The sequence below is a fragment of the Halichoerus grypus genome, chromosome 11 (genome assembly GCF_964656455.1).
Source record: "Halichoerus grypus chromosome 11, mHalGry1.hap1.1, whole genome shotgun sequence".
Taxonomy (NCBI): Eukaryota; Metazoa; Chordata; class Mammalia; order Carnivora; family Phocidae; genus Halichoerus; species Halichoerus grypus.
Window position 1 is genome coordinate 8157733 of NC_135722.1, and position 19088 is coordinate 8176820.

The 19088-nt window shown below is 60.7% G+C and overlaps 1 protein-coding gene and 1 long non-coding RNA gene across 2 annotated transcripts in view; both read left to right on the plus strand.

The window, feature by feature from the left end:
• Positions 1–19088, plus strand: part of MACROD1 (mono-ADP ribosylhydrolase 1) — a 146625-nt gene that overhangs the window by 83410 nt on the left and 44127 nt on the right.
• LOC118541007 (uncharacterized) lies at positions 2978–4407 on the plus strand. The gene is made up of 2 exons (XR_004919908.2): positions 2978–3127; positions 4227–4407. It is a non-coding gene; the product is annotated as an uncharacterized LOC118541007 (long non-coding RNA).

A 19088-nucleotide genomic window follows, 5' to 3' on the forward strand; every position in this document is an offset into this window, starting at 1 on the left:
CCGGCCCAGCCATGGCTTCTCTGCCCCTCAGCGGGGAAAGAAACGGAGACAGACAGAAAAGTGACATCAGACCCTCCCTGCTGTGTGGAAGATTTGAGGCAAAGGCCCCTTTGCAGGTGGAGCCCTTCTCATCCTGCCTTTGCTCGCCTGGCCTCCATTTATTTGTCAATCAAATGGGAATTCAGGCCCGGCCAGTTCTGCAGGGCTGCTGTAAGATTCACTTAGCAGTAAATGTGGGTGATAGCCATCACCCTGGGACTTCGCACTTACAATCCCAACCAGGCCCTAACATGCCCGATCTCCTTTATTTCTTGTTGCTGCCCAGGAAGGGAAGTGCAGTAGGCACCTTTCTTTTTACAGCTGCTGGGGCCTGTCAGGAGCCGGGCTGGAGGCAGGGAACAAGCCAGCCAGGGTCCCCGCCGCAGCTGGTAGACATGAGTGTCCCAGAAAGCGGAATGGAAGGGTGGGCCAGGTGGGCCCCGGGGGGGGTCGGCGCAGCCTTCCCCCCACCCCCAGCTCCCCAGTGCCTGGCACCGAAGGGGTTTCTGGCACTGCCTGGAGGCGCCACGTCACCTGAACAGAAGGCAGAGCCCCTGCCAATGCTCCCTGAGCATGACTCTTGCCAATTCAAACGCTGTATCTCAACGCCATTAATTTACATTTTGATTCGACTTTCTTAATTTTACTTCAACTTCGCACGACTCCAGTTTGAGAATCATTTTAATGTATTTATCTGTGAGGCAATTTGTTAAATAACCCCCAAGACTCGGCGGTTTTCCGTTCTGAGCTTTTATTGCAAGGCTGTTTTAAATTAAATTAGTTGTCAGGGTCCCTGAGTGCATTGTAACGGGGATGAGTTCACCGCCAGCCCACTCATAAAAGTGCAAACCGCTGGCTAAATGGACGAGAGCAGGAAGTGGGCTGCCCAGCTCCTCCCAGACCCCCTCGGTGCCGGTTTGGGGAGTGCAGGGCTGGCAGAACCACCCGCAGTAGGAAAAGCAAACAGCTCTGGAGCCACCCGGGGTTCCCAAGCCATGCTGTGCCTTCCAGGTCCCCCGCAGGGCGGGTCCTCGATGGCCGCAGGTGGGGGGCAGTTCCTTACCTGGGCATCCCAGCCCTTCCGCTGCCTGCCCTGGGGCCCCAGGTAGTGTGTGTGTGAGCCACGGCACGTCTGTGCTATCACCCCTCTGAGGGACAGCAGAGGGGCAGAGCCTGGTCTCTGCTTTGTGTCCCTGTGACCCAGGGAGAATTGCTGGGGAGCTGGGTGTGAGATCTTACCTCCCCCCCCCAATCTGTTATCTGAGCCAGCATCCGTGCTGGCTGGCACCTGGGCCGGGGGGCATGATTTGTGAGCTGAAAGGCCCAGGTATTGAATCTATGTTTCACGTTCACATCAGCAGCTACTGTTTGCCCAGTAATGAGCAAGACCTCTCCCCACCGGCCTCCTAGAGCTGCACAGTCTCGCAGGTGGGCCCTCCCAGCCCTCCCGCAGTGCTCAGCCAAGCCACCTGGGCCTTCCATTCTGCCCTTCCAAACTCACGTCCCCTGGGAAGCTGCCCAGCCCCTGGCAAATGGACCAGGGGGTTGCGCAGTCACTGGGAGTCACTGGCCACCTCATGCAGTCTCCCCGGGGACTGCCCAGCATGTGGGAGGAGGGCTGGGATGCTGGGGGTGCTTTGATGCCTCCCCTGCAGCGCCTGGCAGGGGCCTGGCACATGGCATGGGTTCAGTATAGACCTCCCCTGTGTCCCAGGGGCAGTGTGGCATGCTGGGTACCTGGAAGGTAATAAGCCTCTCTATGTTCCCACCTTGGAGGCAGAGATCGCCTAAGGAGAGGAACTCTTAAATACACCTTTGTAGCCATTTCGCAAGCTCCTATTCACCCAGTGATGCCTTCCCAAAGGCCGCCTCCTCTGGGAAGCCTTCCTGAGGCAGGATTAGTTGTGCTCTCTTCTGCATTCCCCCAGCCCACTTGGTGCTGGGGTGAACCTTGCTGCACCCTCTTCCTACCGAGCTGGCTGTGCATTCGGGGGGGCAGAGGGGGGTGCTCTCCTTTTTATCTTTTAAACCTTCTCTAGCCCAGGACGACACACACCCTGCCACGCTCCCTGCAGCCTCGGTGAACATTTGGTTTTGGAGGGGAGGTTGGAGAGAGGAAGAGAACTCTTTGTGAGGCCCTGGCTTAAAGCCCCTGGGGCACCCCTGAACCAAGCGCCACTTCCTGTGCGTGGCCTGCTGAACCTGCCCCCCTCTGCCTCACCTCGCTCGTGCTCAGCACTGCCCCTACCCTGCCCCTCTGCACCTTACTCCCCGGCCTCTCCTATCCCAGCCCTCCTCCCGAAACACTGGCCCACACCTCTTCCTTGGCCACCACTACCTCGCCTCCAGGACCATGTCCGGCCCATTTCTGCTGTGGGAGTCTTCCGAAGCCCCCAAGCCTGGGACAGGCAGGCTCCTTCATCACAGCCCATGTCCCCAGCACGGTCAGTGCCCCGTGTCTGGCCTGCCCCCCTGACTAGACTGAGCTCACGGTGGAGGGGCAGGACCCGAGTCTGGCTCAGTGACGGTAGTGTCCCTCCTGCCTGGCCTGTCCTAGGTGGGCTCTACACTCAGGAAATGAATGAATAAACAAATGGATGATTAAGGTCCTTGTGAAACTCTGGGCTCCTGGCCACGGGGTGCCCGAGGTGTTAGCTGGCAGCAAGGCTGGGTGGTGTGGGCAGGGGACAGGGATGGGAGAATTCAGAGAAAGCCCCTCTACTCTGTACTGTTTCATGTCTGGCCAGAGGCCCCACCCTCTGCTTCCTGCTCTTGTGTCAGGGGACGCTCTGGGTTTTAATAGGGCCGGAGAGGAGAAGCCAGATCCCCAGCAGCCAGCAGGCGGGTCTCAGGGGAAGGTCATGTGTCATGCACACACATACCCGGCCCTGAATGCCCAGCCAGGGCTAGGCCTGAGGCCTCCCGCTCTTTGGCCAAGAATAACTAGAGCCTGTCTGTCCCAGTGTTGGGAGGAGAGTGTTGAGGAGCCAGGATCCCCAGATCCCAGCCCAAGCATCGCCATGCTCAGCCTCCCAGACCCCATGGCCCCCTCTCTATGGAACCAGAGGCATCGGATGGGCTCCCCCAGGTGGGACAACCACCCCGACGCAAGCAGGGCTGCACAAGGAGCTGGCAACGGGGCTTGCTTGCTGTCTATCCCCAAGCCTGGCTATGCAGTTTGGGTATTTTTCCCCCTTCACTGATGTTTTATTCATGCAAACCCAGCCTGCATCTGTCCTCAGAAAATGAGAGAGAAGATGCAGGAGAGAGAAGGAGAGATAGAGGGGCTCAGAGAGACTGGGGGGCTTGGAGAGAAGGAGACCTCACTTATGTACGGGTGTTGCTGTTCAAAGCCAGATAACCTAGAAAGATCCACGGAAGATGCGCTCTCCCCACGGCCGCCTGACAACAACAGGAGCCGTCATTCAGATGCGATTCATCGCCACCTCTTAGTCTATCACTGGGTCCTTTGCAGACCTCTCCACAGCTCACCGGGGAGGGCCCCTGGCTCTGCCTGTCCTTCTCCACCCTCGCCCAGGCCAAGGAGGAAGGGGAGGCTTTGTCTGTGCTAATTGCATTGTTAGACCAAAGGTGCTTACTTAGGCTCGCTGACTAATTTGGGGCCTTTATTAAACATGATTGCTGGCTGACAGCTGGTCGGGAACCAGCCGTGGCTGCCGTGGGGGGGAGCCGCGGTGGGGGAGCCGCATTTCGGCACACACTGGGGTGTGTCCCTGGCTACCCACCGCCCCCCCATCCCCGCACTAGCCTCTGCCCCCGCCTTCTTGCCCCTTCCAGCACACACACCCACGTCACCCAGAGCTCACTGCCCTAGAGGCCATTTTATCCCCACAAGAGCTTCAGTGAGCAGAGGGGGAAGAAGCTGAAGGGAGGGGTGCTGGCCAGCCGTGGAGGCTTCCAGAGGCCTCTCTCCACCCCTTGACAAACTCCTGCATCATTCAAGAAAAGCCCCACGTCACCTCCTCCGAAGTCCCCCTCCTCTCCCTCCTTCTCGCCCTGGGGTTCCCTGGCACCCGGTATACAAGGTATACCTGTAGGCCCGGTTTTCAGTGGACGCAGGCAGCCCCTCCCATGCGCAGAGGGCCTTTTTTACAACCTCGATTCCTGTAGCCCATAGTAACCCTATGGGGAGCTCACCGCGCTCTCCCTCTCTCTCTGCTGCTCAGATGTGGAACCTGAGGCAGAGAGGTTAAGCTGTCAGCCTGAGAGCACACAGCCGGAGTTCACTGGCTCCTGCGTCCGTGCCCTTGACCGCCCTGCCGTGGCCTCTCCGCTACCCGGTCTGCTGGAAGGCTTCATTCCTCTGAAGACTGCACCCGAGCCATTAAACCCTCACACCCCACCGTCCCCAGGCCATGCGGCTTTCCCTCCAGTTATCTCGTTTAATCCCTCACAGCTTCGACGCGAGGCGGGGCAGGAATGCATCCTGTGCAGCTGTGGGGTCCCAGCCCCAGGCCAGGCCAGAGCACAGGAGTGGCTCAGGGGCCCAGGTGTCCGGCCGAAAGGGCTAGCCTTGGAGTTGGTATCAGGGTGGAGGGCCCCTCCTGCCTTCCCCACCAGCCCCTGCTGCGTGGGACCTCCAGACACACCAGCCCTCTGTGGCCCGGTTCTGGGGTGGCAATCTGGGCCTCAGGCTGGGTCGTGCCCCAGAAGGAGGGCAAGTGGCTTGAGAGCCTTTAGCACGATGGCTTCCCTGAGAAGCTTGGCTCTGGATGACACAGAGCAGGGCTCCTTCCCTGCCCAGCGGGGATTTGACAGTTTGTCAACTGTCAGCATCTGTCGGTGCAGCTACACGCCCAGAGCCTAGAACAGTGCCTGCAACAGGGTGGGTATTCAGTAAACGCTGAGTTGTTTCAGGAACCTCACACTCACCCCACTCTGGGTGCCACAGGACAGGACTAGGCTGGGCTGAACTGGCTGAAATCTCTGATGCTTCTTTCAGCCCCATATGTGGTGCCCCCCTCCACATCCAGAATGCCCCATCTGACTTGGCAGATATAAGACTCCGGGATTTGGGGAAGACCTCTGCCCAGCCCTGGTCAGCCCCACAAACTTGGGACTCCCGTAGGGGTAGGGAGAGGCAGTCAGGGCTCATTGCTTGCACACTGATTCATGCCCCTCATGTTTCTTGAGCACCTGCTGTGTGCCAGGCACTGGGCTAGGCGCAGGGGGCTGCTCAAAGAAGTGCAGGGGAGGTGCAGCACCTCCCCCCCACGAGCGGCAGGACCAGCCCCTGTGTAAAAAGACAACTGGAGGTCCAGCCAGAGAAGCAAAGAGGAGGGACTCCCAGTGTAGGGAAGTTCACAGAGGTGGGGGCATTTGAGCAAGGCTGAGTGGACATTCCCCAGGCAGAGAAGGGGCCACGGCATGCCCGGCAGAGGCCTGGACAAAGTCTCAGAGGCATGAACAAGGAAAAGTAGCCCACAGAAGCAAGTGGAAATGGTCCGGGATTGGGGAGGGCCACAAGTACAAGTGTCTCATTTTTCTCCTTTGAAAACTGAAGTTGGAACCTGATATTCCACAGAGGGCTGTCCTAGGATGACTGCCTAACTTGGGGCCAGAAGGAGGCGTTTTCCAATGCAGATAATCTAATCCAGTGAGTCTGTGGCGGTGGCACCCAGGACCCTGCATTTTGAACAAGGCCCTGGCGTTCAGTGCGGACGGACACTGGGGTCAGAGGCAGGTGACTGGGCCAGCCCACGCTGTCCGGCTTAGGAGGGACCCGAAGGCTGGCCTGGGGTCTGGGCAGGCCCGGCCCATTCTCCCCTGGCAGAAGGGCCCTCACCTCCAGCTGGGGGCGGGGACGGAGGCGCAGCGTGAAGGAAGGGCAGACGGCGGCAAAGTCAGCGCGGCGCATCCATCTGCCCTGACAGCCAGCAATTACACCGCGTGATCGCCAGATTACTCCAAATGCATTTATTACAGGGGTTAGAAGCGGGGGACTTATTTACTGGCAAATCCATACTCATTACAAGACTCAGCCTAGCCTAGACTGAAAACAGCTCAACTGAAACAAATAATTACCAAAGTCCTTCCAGTGCGAGGCTCTCAGGTGGTTGAGGTGCGGGGTTGGGGGTGGCGCCTGGCCCTTTCCATGAAGAAAAGGGAGGAAGAGGCCGAGGGTGAGGATGGCAGGGTCGGGGAAGGAGACGCCGCCCGGCCGGCCGCCGCCGTGCGCATGCCCGCCTAGGTCATGAATATGCAAACAAGCCCCGCGGGGCGGGGCTGACACGCCCGGTCCCGAGGGCTCTGGCCACCCACTGCCCACAGCCACCCGCTGGCGGAGAAGCCAAGGGAAACGACGGCGACCTGGGGCCTGCAGGGTTCCAAGACTGGGCCTAGTTCCGCATTTTCCAGGGAAAGAAACACTGGCACGGAGCACAAGCTCCCCAGTTGCTGAATGAATGAAAGGGCCAGTGAACGGAAGTATAGCCCAGACAGACCCTGCCCCGGGGCCAGAGGAGGACCCACTCTCTGTCCTCAGGCTGGGGCGCTGGAAGGGCTCCCACGGAGGGTATCGCCCGCCTCACAGGCACACACAGCTGACCCTGGAGCCACAGAGCTGACAGACGCTGGGCATCCTAGGGCCATAGACTTGGGGGACGCGGAGAGCACAGACTGGGCTCTCAGGCCCCAAATGTCTTCCGCACCCGCCAGGGACTCTGGGGTTCCAGAAACAAAATCAATCTTTAGTTTTTTTAGGACTGACAGAGCTGGCCAGGTCTCCTGCTCCCATTTTACAGATGAAGCAACTGAGTCCCTGACAGGGGCAGGACCAGCCGCGGTCCGCTTGTTCACAAAGGAGCGCTCCCGGCTGCGCCCTGCGCTCTCGGGATTCCTGGACCGCGGTGGCGGCGATCAATGCCCGCGTGGGGAGCTGTCAGGCCGGTTGAAATGTGGGCTCGGCCTCTCTGCCCGCTGGGCGGATGCTGGCACCGCCACCCGCGCCTTAAATATTCATTCACTTGACAGAACACTAATTAAACAAAGTAAGGTGCATTATTACTTGATTAAATTTTTTATTGGCAGCTTAATTGGTCTGTTAGTTGCCCCTTAGGGAGTTGTTCGTCCACCTCCCCTACCCCGCGGCGCCGTGTGGGAGAGGGCCCTTAGCCGTCCCTGCGTCGCCCTTCCCTGCCCGCGGGGTACTCGGGCACTGTGCCCGCCCGCACCCCCCAGCCCAAGTTCTGGACTGGGCGCCGGGTTCTCGAACCCCGCCCCTAGGGCCGTCGAGGTTCCTCTCCTATTGGGTCAGGGTGAGAGTTGCAACCAATCAGCACCTCGAGGTCAAAAGGCTCCACCTCAAAATGAGCCTGAGGCCCCTTGGGGAGGCAGTGGACCCGGACTTGGAGAGAAAGGTGGGGGATTTGACTCGGCCTGGAGTGGCTGGATGATCTACCCTTTTCTGGGCCTAGGCCTCCGTTTCCCTGTCTGCACCACCACCGGGCTGGCCCCGCAGGCCCCTTATCCAGGCACAGACATCGCCCGAGTGCTCATGGTCCGGCCGTGCCAGGGCCTGAGAGTGCCCCCTCAGAGCAGGTGAACCCACCTTCCTGCTCCCTCTTCCCGCTATCTCTGACGCGCTTCCTCCCCCTCCCCCCCCCCCCCCCCCGCCCCCTCGGGGTGATGGGAGTCTGGAGCCGGCATTTGCCCTGCAGACAGCTGGCCCCTCCCCCCAAGTCCGTCCTCTGGGGTTGCAGTGAAGAAGAGCCAGGAGTCGTTTCATCCTTCCTGCACGAGCCAAACCCCTGTGTGAGCCTCAGTTTCCCTAATGCCACATGGCTGCGTGTCCTCATCCAGCGAGCAGAATTTGAGTGTTGGCACAAAAGGAGGAGCGTGTCCTCTCGGCGGGGCGGACCGCTCACTCTGAGGTCCCAGCCAGTCCTCACACCTATGCTGCGAGGGTACTGCCCCATCACCCCGCTTTACAGAGGAGGCAGGGGGTCCCCAAGGGCTCGGTGACTTGCCCAGGGTGTCACACGGCGTGGGGGGGGGGGGAGGGCAAGGCTGAGAAAACTGGAAAAGCAGGGGTGGGCCGAGCTCCGCTTGTCTGTTCTGTTCACACACCCGCTCGCCAGCTCCTCCGCCCAGCGGCAGGAACCTGCTCTGGGGTTGGGGACAGGAAAGAACATGGGGCCTTCCCAGGGTGGCCTGGGTCCCTGGGTCACACCCCCCCACCTCTGGCCATGCCCAGTGTGAGGTGGGGGGAGGGGGGCATCGCTGGTCCTGCTCACCCTGCTGCTGCCCTGTCCACACCCTCCCACCCTCCGGAGAGGACCCAGGCCCCACCGATGACAGGGGAATCGTCTGGCCGCCCCAGAAGCCGCCGCCGGCGGGCAGGAGGCGAGGTAATTGGCATCGCCGGCCGAGGGAGCAGGAAATGAGCGGCCGCAGCCCTTGTGGAGCGGGAAGCTGGTCAGTGTCATCGGCCTTATCTGGGAACAGGCTGCCCAATTACGGGGCCGTGCCCGCTGCCCTCAGCAGCTGCTGGTTCCGCTGCTACCCCCTCCCCAGTGTCCTCATAGCGTCTCTGGTCCTGGGGCATCTGCTGCCCCTTCCAGAAGGCACAAGGCAGCTGCCCGGAGAGAGGCCTGCCCTGGGACTCCCCTATCCAGGTGTGCGGCTGCAGGTGCTCCCCCCAGCCAGGCCTGGCATACAGGGGAGCAGCTGCTAGATCCTACCCCGCACCCCCCACCCAGGCCCTCTCCTCCCAAAGGTGACTGTCCAGGCCGAGCCCTGCCCAGGGCTGCCTGTTCTAAGTATCCCTTCAGGGAGCTGAGATGAGCAGGGAGGAGCACACAGTCAGGCTGGCAGGGGTCTCCAGCTGCCCGGTCCCAGGGCCCCCTCAGGGCAGGAGGGGCAGGTCACCCTGCTCTGATGCTCCACCCCCTCTACCAGCCACCGAATGAGAGGATTAATAATTCCGTGGGTGGACAACGCTCAGAAACACAGTGCCACTGGGGACTGTGATAAGGTGTCATAGATTAGGAAAATAGGACTATAATGGGTTTGCAATTGTACATAACGCAGCCAGATATTAGCAGATCATGCTGTGGCTCACAGATCCGAGAGGGGCTGGCGGTCCCAGAAGGGCTGAGCCGAGGGTGGGCTGGGCTGCCCTTCCGGACTAGAAACGGGGATGCATCCGGCAGCGCTGTCTCGGCAGCCAAAGCCCAGGGGTGACCCAGTGCAGGGATAACTGGCTTTGGGATTGAACCCACCTGAGTTCCAATCCATGCCTCCATTTCCCCATCTGTAAAGTGGGGGTGCAGCTGTCTCCTCAAGGGCCGTGCAAATTCAGTGGGCTCGTGAACCTAATGCTCCGTAAATGCCCGTCCCCTTCCTCTTCCTTCTCCTTCCACAAGGCTCCAGCATTCAGTCCTTGTCAGGCCCCCCTTTCTGGGAAGGTCTCCCTGGGTCTGCAGACATGTCGAGGGGGGCCCTGCACACAGCCGCCGCTCCTGACCTGGCCCTCCCTGTGGCAGGAGGGGTGACAGGTGCTGTGGCGGGACTGTCCCTCCCACAGCACACCCTTATGGCGGCCATGGACACATGTGAGCACTCCCTTCCGGTTTGAAGACCCCCTTCCAGCAGGCAGAGAGGATGGCCCCGGAGTCAAGGTGCCGAGCTTCAGGTCCAGCCAGACAGCCAGAAGATGTCAGCCCGTCTGTCCCTCTCTTCATCTGCCAGGGTTTCTCACTATCCGGGAGCATCCTGAGGGCTCCCCTCTGTCCTCGAAGCTGGCACCGAGGGGTCACTGCCCACGACATTCGGCAGGTGACACTGCTTACGTGAACAGGGCACATGAGCAATCCTGCCGTCTCTCTGGTTTGAACACAGGAACGCCACCTGTTCTTGGCGCACAGGTGGGGGAGACTGGGAAGAACCAGCCGTGGGCTGTCCCCTCCCCTAAACCCAGCCACCAGGGCCACCAGGGGCTAAGGAGCCGGGTGAGCCTCCCGAAAGCTGTGTGTATTGATAGCAGGTGTAGAGCAGACTGGCCTGCGAGGAGAGGCTTCTTAGGGGAGCAGAAGCCAGAAGGAAGGCCAGAACAGGCATCGGGCTGGGCAGGGATGCCAGGGAAGAAGGGAGGGGGCTGTCTTTGCGGCAATGAGCCTGCGGTGTAGACCAGCCCCGGGCCTGGAACCTTGGGGAGTACAGATGTGATTTCGAAGACAGGCTAGGGTTCTTCCCAGGGGAGTGGGACAGGCCCCTCGCCAGTGCCTCAGACCTCAGCTGGGGGTTCATCTCACCCCTGCCCACATCGTGGAGACCCCAGGACTGGCCTAGCCACCCCCCCACTGGGTTCTCAGCTATCCCCTGGGGAGCACTGCTGGTGGGCAGAGTCCCTTACTCTTCCAACCTGTTGGCTCCTCACTTGTCCCACAAGCAGCCCGGCCCGCTGCCACCCAGACCCAGTGCTCATGACCCCCGCTGCCCAGGCCTTGAGGGCCGGCTAGGCTGCCTTGGGGCTGGTGGCCTACCTGCTCCCCCCCTACCCCGGCTGTCTGTCAGCTGACACTTACAGATGGGCCCCATCTCTGTCTGTCCACTCTCTGGTGGAGCCTCCTGTTCCCGCAGCTGCTCCCCCTTCCTCACCCCTTCCTCCCTGCAGACAGCTTGGCTAGGCTGTGGGTGTGAATTTCCACCAGAAGGGGGGGCCTGTTCCTTCTGGCACTGGAGCGGAGCCTGGGGGGTTAGGGGGGCGGGAAGCTGGGTGGGGGAGGGCTGGGAGGGTGGGAGTGGCTGTGCCCTGCCACACAGCTCCTCCGGGAAGGCATCCAGGCCTGGATGGCCCTGAAGACTGATAGCAAAGTTGGCTCTGGTCCCAACTGCCTTGGCTCCATATTGGGGGAGGGGTGTCAGAGTAACCTCCTGAGCCCCCTGTCCTCTTCTTCCTGCCTTAATACACCCTCCTGCCGGCAAGGACAAACTGCTCCCGTTTTGTGGATGGGAGGCCTGAGGCCCAGAGCGCTGACAAGGTATCTTGGGGGACTGTCACTCATGTGAGCTCCCTTCCCACGTGGCTGGCAGCAGGAGCTAGTGCGGCCTCTGTCACTGCCTGCCCCAGCAGCTCAGAGGGACAAGAGCACACCCACAGTCACAAGCCAGGCCTGGCCCTAAGAACCGTATCCAGAAGGAGGCTGAGCCTCACCAGGGCCCTCTGTACAGAGGGGAAACCAAGGCAGTACAGAGGAGTGGGGAATACACCCCTTGGCCCATCGGCCTCCATCCATAGATATTTATTGCTTGCCTAATGTGCCAGGCCCTGGGGGACAGAAGGGAGATGAGGTTCCTGCCTCCACGGAGCTCACTGCCTGGTGGGGACAGTACTATAGAGAACGTCACATAGGGCTCTGTGCTGGGGAAAGACACAGGTGAGGCGCTCCCCAGCTCCGCCCTGGCCCCTGTGGGAGGGGAGCCCAGTAGGATGGGGACCGCCACACCCCGAGTTGCCTGCTCCCACCCCCAGCCCTCTGCGCCTCCCCGCCCCTGGCCTCTGGGAAGTGCCTATCTCCTGTGGTTCCTGCTAATGAAGGGCAGCTCCACCCACCCCGAAACTGGTCTGCTTCCAGCTGGTATTTAAAGAAGTGTCTCTGAGTTGATGGTGTTTGCCGTTCCCATTCCTGTCTTCCGCCCACCCTACAGTGTCCCTCTCAAGGTAAAACAGAGGCAAAGCTTACTGGCTGCTCCTCAACCCCGCTCTGGCCCCAGAGGAGCGCCTCGCCCAGGCTGGGCTTCGTGCCGGGCCCTGTGCTGGGCACAGTGGGTTCAGAGACCCACTGAGGTCCAGGACTGCTCTCAGGACACACTGGTTGGCTGTGATGAGGGTCTGAGGAAGTAGGGAAGGCTTCCTGGAGGAGGCAACGTCAAGCACAGAGAAGGAAGGATAAGGCGGGTGGGTGGGAGCCCGACTGCAGTGGGTTGGGAAATGACAGGTGGGAGAAATTCAACTGTGAAGGGGAGGAGTAGAAGCCAGAACGTAGTAGCTGCAGGGGAAAGGGAGATCCGGGGTGGGGTTGGTTTTTATAAGAAACACTAGAATGTCCTTAAAAGCGGATGGGAAAGTACCACCTGAGGCACCTCAAGAAGACAGGCTGAGTGACAAAGGGAGGCTTCATCGAGGCAGGAGGGGGCTGGCCAGGTGGGGACGGAGGCCCCGAGCAAGAAAGTCTGTAGGTCAGACAGCCGGATGGAGGGGAATTTCCGTCTTCTCTGGGAAGTGAGAGACGAGGGAATGTCTCTCTCTCTCCAGGAAGCACTCACCCATTTAGAAGATGAGGAGACCGAGGCGCAGGAAGGTGCCCCGGCCTGCCCTGGTGTGTAGACCAGCAGGCCCCCCTCTGGGCTAAAATGGGATGAAAGGGGTGAGGGCCCCGAGGGCATCCTAAGGAGAGCCAGCCCCCGCCCGGGTTGAGATCTGCTGGCAAAACCACCTTGAATTCATAGAGCGGTGTTTCTAAAGCACTTGGATCAGGCCCACTGCCTGGCGCACTCAGTCTCCTGGGGAGGCGGCTCCTGCCTGCCTTTGGAAACTTGTTAATATTCCCCGCTGTCAGGCAGTCCTCCCTCTCTAATGTCATGGCTGAGCCAACTCTCCCTGCGAGGCCCAGCCATCCTGGAGCAGGCTGCCATCTGTCCTCTGGCCCTGGGGAGGCCCTCCTCACTCCTACGCCCTTTGCGAGGCGCATTAAGGGCAGAAGTGTGTTTAAGGCAGGCCTCGCCCTCTCCAGGACACCGGTGGGTCCCTGTCTCACAAAGACGGCTCCAGGGAGCTGGGGGCCTCCTTGGCCTCTTCCTGCAGGTCCTCTCTGAGTCCCTCCTTCTGGATCCTCTTTCCTGCCTGGTGGGAGAAGCCTGGGGCCAGGCCACTCACGGGCTGGGACACCTCCTGCCACCCAAGGCCGGGCCTCCCTCCCTGATCTGCGCTGGAGACAAAAGTCAGTGGTGTCACCCAGTAGAGCGTTCAGCACGGTGCCCAGCACATAGGAAACGCGTGGTAAAGAAACCAACACCAAGTCTCTTTCCCCATCCGCCCTGGGGCAGGTGGCCATGCCGAGCCAGGGAGCCCCGGGGTCCTGCTCATACGGGGGACACAGACATCCTGGCGCAGCGTGACCCAGCACCCAAGCCCCCTAGGACCGGAGGCTGGGCCCGGCAGCCACCTCCAAATCCCAACCTGCAGGAAACCATGGGCTGCAACAGCCCCGTTTGCAGAGCCCGGCCTGGTTAATCTGCTTCATTAAAGGCACTAATTAATTGGCTTAATTAAAAGAGTAACCTGGAAGCCAGCAGAACCACCTCCTAACAAGGCACGACGCTATGCCGAGGCAGCCCTGGAGCCGAAGAGGGGAGCACCCCGCCTGCCTCCAGCATGCCCATCCAAGGGTCCTGAGCCCAGCCCTTGGCTTCGGGCAGCCTCAGCCCACCTCGTGCTGGTGACTGCTGACCCCCTCCCCGGCCCTCGTACCCCTCGGTCAGGCTCTGTGCGCTGGCGGGAACCGGAAGTCCCACATTCACATGCGCCGCTTGGCTGCAGTTAAAAGCCCAGAATGTAAGCAGCCGTAATTAGACCAAGCACAGGCAGGTTGCAGCAGATAAAGGTTAACAGGCCAGGAGGGAGGGATGGCATCGTAAGGAGGCCGAGCCTGGCCACCCCGCGCCGGTCCCACGGGGAGAACCCCACCTGGGCAAGGAGCCCCTGAACCGCAAGCTTCCCTGATCACGATGCACTAGGGTCAGGAGAAGAGGCTTTAAATCTCAGGTCCACCTCTGTGGGGCGCCCGGGTGGCTCAGCTGGTTGAGCGTCTGACTCTTGGTTTTATTTATTTATTTATTTTTAAGATTTTATTTATTTATTTGACAGAGAGAGACACAGTGAGAGAGGGAACACAAGCAGGGGGAGTGGGAGAGGGAGAAGCAGGCCTCCCGCGGAGCAGGGAGCCCCATGCGGGGCTCGATCCCAGGACCCTGGGATCGTGACCTGAGCCGAAGGCAGACGCTTAACGACTGAGCCACCCAGGCGCCCCTGACTCTTGGTTTTAGCTCAGGTCATGATCTCAGAGTCGTGGGATCGAGCCCCGCATCAGGCCCTGTGCGGGCATGGAGCCTGCTTCAGATTCTCTCTCCCTCCCCCTGCTCGCTTGCTTGCACCTGCACGCTCACTCTCTCTCTCAAATAAATAAAATCTTAAAAAAAAACAAACAAAAAAACCACCTCCACCTCTCGAGGCTGGGTGGCTGTGGCAAGCTGCTTTGCCGCTCTGAGCCCTCTTCCTCATTGGCAAAACACAACACCTGCTAGGGCTGCCTGGCAGCCACCCTTCCCAGGCAGGCCGTCCCCAGTCTGGGATTGATTAGCCAGGTCTGCCCAGGCCAGTGCGTGAGGGGTGGGGGCTTGTGTGCCACTCTGGTCCCGCCTACCCCACCAGCCTCTGCAGAGGCTAAGTCTCCCTGTCAATGTTTCAAACCTTCCCCACGGCGACAGGAAAACAATTCTCACAACTCCTCACGGCTCACAAAGGTGTTCTTCCAGACAATATTCATTTGAGCTTCCTGTCACCCTTCATTTGGAACCCAGCATCTCTGGTTTAGAACTGAGGCTCTGGGTGGCTCATTCTGAGGCATCCTTCAAGAAAGGAATTTGCTGTGGTGCGGGGACCCTGCCCTCCTCCACCCCACACACTCCCCAGGACACCGGCCAAGTTCATGAGCAGCCCCCACCTTTGACCTTGACCACCTCCCACCTGAAGCAGGAAAGGCATAAACATGCGACATGGGGCCCCGGGACCACCTAGCCTCAGAACATTCACTCACGGCCCCTCTTAAAACCCCAAGAGAGGAAAGACAGGACCCCAGAACAGGCCGAGGGTGGCCTCCAGGATCCAAAGGCACCCAGTGAGGCCCTGGTGTCCTTGGGAGGGGGTTGGCAGGGGGTGAGACCAGATGCCACGGGCACGCTACGGTTTAGGATACGGAAGTGTGGGAGTGGGGGGTCCGGAGCCCCAGCCCAGCCCACGTGATGGGTGAGGCCTCAGGGCAGTCCGGCCAGCCTGGGGCTGGGGGACACACGGTTCTCAGCTCACGGCCCGCTCCCACACTGAAACCGCAGTGGTGGCGGCTGTCAGACCGGACAGATTTCGTCTCCACGCAAACAGCTGTTAGCCTACTCATCAACAGTTCTGCCGCTGCCTGAGAGCCAGGAGTGAGGGTCCAGCGAGGGTCCCCTGCCCCGTAATCATGAGACTCAGTCAGCACCCGGCCCTGGGGATGGAGGGGCTGCCACACGGCTGTCACCACCTACAGTGTCCGGCCACGCCGCCAGAGTCCCCTACACCACCACCCCAGCCCCTCCCGGGCTCACGCCCCCACGCCCCCACGCCATCGCCCACTTGGCTGCGCTGAGGGCTGTCAGGGCTGGTGTCTGCCCAGAGCTGCTTCACCCACAGGGACCAGCCCCTCTGTCCTCCCACTGGGCATGTACGAGGGACGAACTTCTGCCCCCATCATCCTAACCCAGCATCCCTGGCCCCACGTTACGGATAAGGAAACTGAGGCCTACAGAGGTGGCTAGGTGAGCGGCCAGGGGACTAGAACCTAGGGCTCTGGGAGCTGCACCTAGAGGATGGCGTCCATGGAGTCCACTCCCCCCGAGGTGGTGGGCACAGTACTTGGGACCGAACCCCTAGAGTGCCTGTTGGGGGCATCAGGCTGTCCCCCCGGCAAGGCTGAATGAGAAGAACTTAGAGGGGACAAACAAGGCCACCTACAACAAGAAGGCCTTAGAGGTGGGACTTAAAAGCAAGGCAGGGAACGTAGGAGGCCTGGCTCACACAAGGGGCCAAAGGATGCTGGGCCTTGGCTCTCAGGACCCTTCAGGTCCCCCTACGGGTCAGAACCCCGCCTGGGCCCCCGCGCAGAGCCTGCAGCCCTGCCCTCAGCCCCACTCCAACACGCGTGTGCGGTGTACCCTGGGCCACGCAAACCTGCCTGTCTCCCCCCACCCCCCAGTTCAGATCCTCAGTTGCAGGGGGCGGGGGGCTCAGTGAGGCCCAGGAAGGGATGCGCTCGGAATGCATCTGTCGGCGGGGAGACGCTACCACCTCCTGTGTGGCTCGCCCTGCACCAGGCTTGCACGCGGCCCCGCTTGCCAGGTAGCCCGTGGGAGCCGGAGCACGGAGTGGGCGCGGCGCAGGCATGGACGCGTCCACAGCCACATGGTCATGAAGCAGGAGAGCCGGGACCAGAGTCCAGGCAGTCAGGCTCTTGGCTGTGTCCTACCGAGGGCTGCACCAGGCTCTGCCCACGGGGCAGCGGACACACATTTCTGGAAGAGCGAGTAGGGACGGCCCTGGACTCGGAGTCAGGCCCTGGGCCCGAGCCCTTGGAGAGCTGCTTAATACCTCCAGGCCTCTGATCCATCCTGCCGAAATGAGGCAAGCAGCCCACACCCACACCCCAAGCCGGTGTGAGGGCTCAGGGGGGAACTGTCAAGGTTGAGGAGGGGCTGGGAGCCTGACACCTGGCTTCCCTGCAGGGGTGACCTGTGCCCCGGACAGGAGGCACTTCAGCTCGAGGGCCCGAGGGAGGGCCTGATTTCCTGTCCACGGGAGAGAGCCCAAGGGAAGAGCAGATGATCACCCTCATCATTTCACCAGGCCGCTTGTTATGAATATTAATAGCATTAATTATTTCTAATCCGGCATCCAGGTCTGGGCTGGCCGTGAGCGATCCCCAGGCCACCAGGCTCTGAGGGAGGCTTGACCTCCTCCCCGAGGCTGTGGGGTCTGGGTCCAGAACAGATCCTTTGAAGGGCAGAACTGGGAGGGGCACCTGGGTGGCTCAGTTGGTTGAGCGTCCGACTCTTGGTTTCGGCTCAGGTTGTGATCTTGGGGTCATGGGATCAAGCCCCACATCAGGCTCCATGCTCAGCACGGAGTCACTTGGGGTTCTCTCTCTCCCTCTCCCTCTGCCCCTTCCACACCCCCCACTCTCCCATGCTCTCTGTCTCTAAAATAAATAATAACATCTTTGAGGGCGGGAAGAGAGGGCAGAGCTGGGAGGGCGGGGGTCCAGCCCAGCGCAGCCCTAGCAGTAAGGGGATCTGCAGAGAGGACTTCACTTGTGGTTCTCCTAGGAAGGGGCCTACAGGATGGGCACCCATTTCACAGCTGGAGAAATGGCTCCAGCTCGGGATGAGAAGGCAAGCTCAGCAACAGGTTTGCACCTGCCCTGCAGAAGGTGACTGGGCTGCTGCCTGGCCCCACCCCAAGCCCCCGTGCCTCCCTCACAAGCACCTCCAACCCTGAGCTATAAGGATGTCTGTACTAGGGGTCAAGATCCTGCGGGGGAGGGGAGGGCTGGTCAAAGCAGCTGAGCTAGGAGACCTAGACTGCTTGGGGAGTCTGACCTCAGGGGTATGGCCCAGGGACAGGTGCCTCAGTTTCCTTATTAACATCACAGGGATAATAATGGTGCCCCCTTGGCGCCTGGGTGGCTCAGTTGGTTAAGCGACTGCCTTCGGCTCAGGTCATGATCCTGGAGTCCCGGGATCGAGTCCCGCATCGGGCTCCCTGCTCAGCAGGGAGTCTGCTTCTCCCTCTGACCCTCCCCTCTCATGCTCTCTGTCTCTCATTCTCTCTCTCTCAAATAAATAAATAAAATCTTTAAAAAAAATAAAAAAAAATAAAAAATAAAAAAAAAATAATGGTGCCCCCTTTATAGGGTCCTGGCAAGCATCAACTACTAATGCAGGTAAAAGCTTCGTACCCAGCCTGGCATACAGCAGGCGCTTACTACTGTATCCCCCTTCCCCATCCAGGACCAGTGGTGAAAGGCACAGCTAGGAGGCCCATGTTCAGCCCCCAAGGCTGTGGGGCTTGGGCCAGTCCCCTTTCCCCATTCTGTGCCTCAGATCCCCTGACTGCACACTGGGAGTATAACCCAATGGTCTCTAAGGCTCCTTCCACGAGTGACTCTCAAGGGGGAGGCTCAGCCCCTCTTCCTGGGGCTCCATCACCTCCTCCACTGTCCCCCCCCACTGGGACTTTTGTGCCTCACCCACAAAGTGCAGGCAGCGGAAGGGTTAAGGACCGAAGGGTAAGGACCAGGTGGGGAAGCTGCAGTAAGACCCAGTCTGCCCAACGCCACACTGCGGCAGGCCCCCTCCTCGTTATCTCTTGGGGCGTCAGCTTCCTTGGCTCCAAACTGGGGTGATGGGGCCTCCTTCATACAGGACTGCAGTGCAGACCCAGTGAGGCAGCTGGGGGCTCTGTGGGACAGGGCAGGCAGACTCTGGTGGTCATTCAGGTACAGGTACGGCGGGGGGTGGGGGGGGTGGATAGCTTACAAACAGGCTCTGGAATGGGACCCAGGTCTCCCCTTAGAGTGATGTGACATGGGATGATGTACTAACCGCCCAGAGCCTCAGTTTCGTTACCTATAAAATGGGGCAAAGAACTGCCCACAACTCATAGAGCTGCTTTGAGGAATCGGTGCGGTAACACGCGCGGATGCCACCAGCAGTCACACTGGGAGCACCCCACATGCCAGCAGGCCTCGCGGTCACTGGTTGCTGCTGACCCCCCAGCTGCCGCACCCCCTCCCCAAGCCTGACGTGGCGTCTGTGAGCCGGGACGGGGCTCCCAGGGCCTGGCAACACGGACCGCACCCGTCCTAGGCCTTCAGTGGGCCCAGGGCAGCCCCTCTGCAGGGAGGTCCCCGGCCTCCTGCAGACAAGAGCCTCTGTCCCGCTGACCCCGGGTCAGGGCAGGGGCAGCACGCTGGCACAAAGCCTGGGCTCTGTCTGTGCCCGCAGCGGGGGCAGCTGCCCGTGAAGGGCCCTCCTGCCACAATGAGGCCTTTGAGGAGCTGCCGGCGGGAGCCGAGCTCTCCTTGAAGGCCTGGCTCTCATAAGCCGTCTCTCTGTGAGGCCACCGGGCCAGGCAGGCAGCTGCTGTGGGGGCAGGGCCCGCACCCCCCCCCCCGCCCCCCGCTGCTGGGCACACCGCCTCCCCGGCCTCTCGGCCT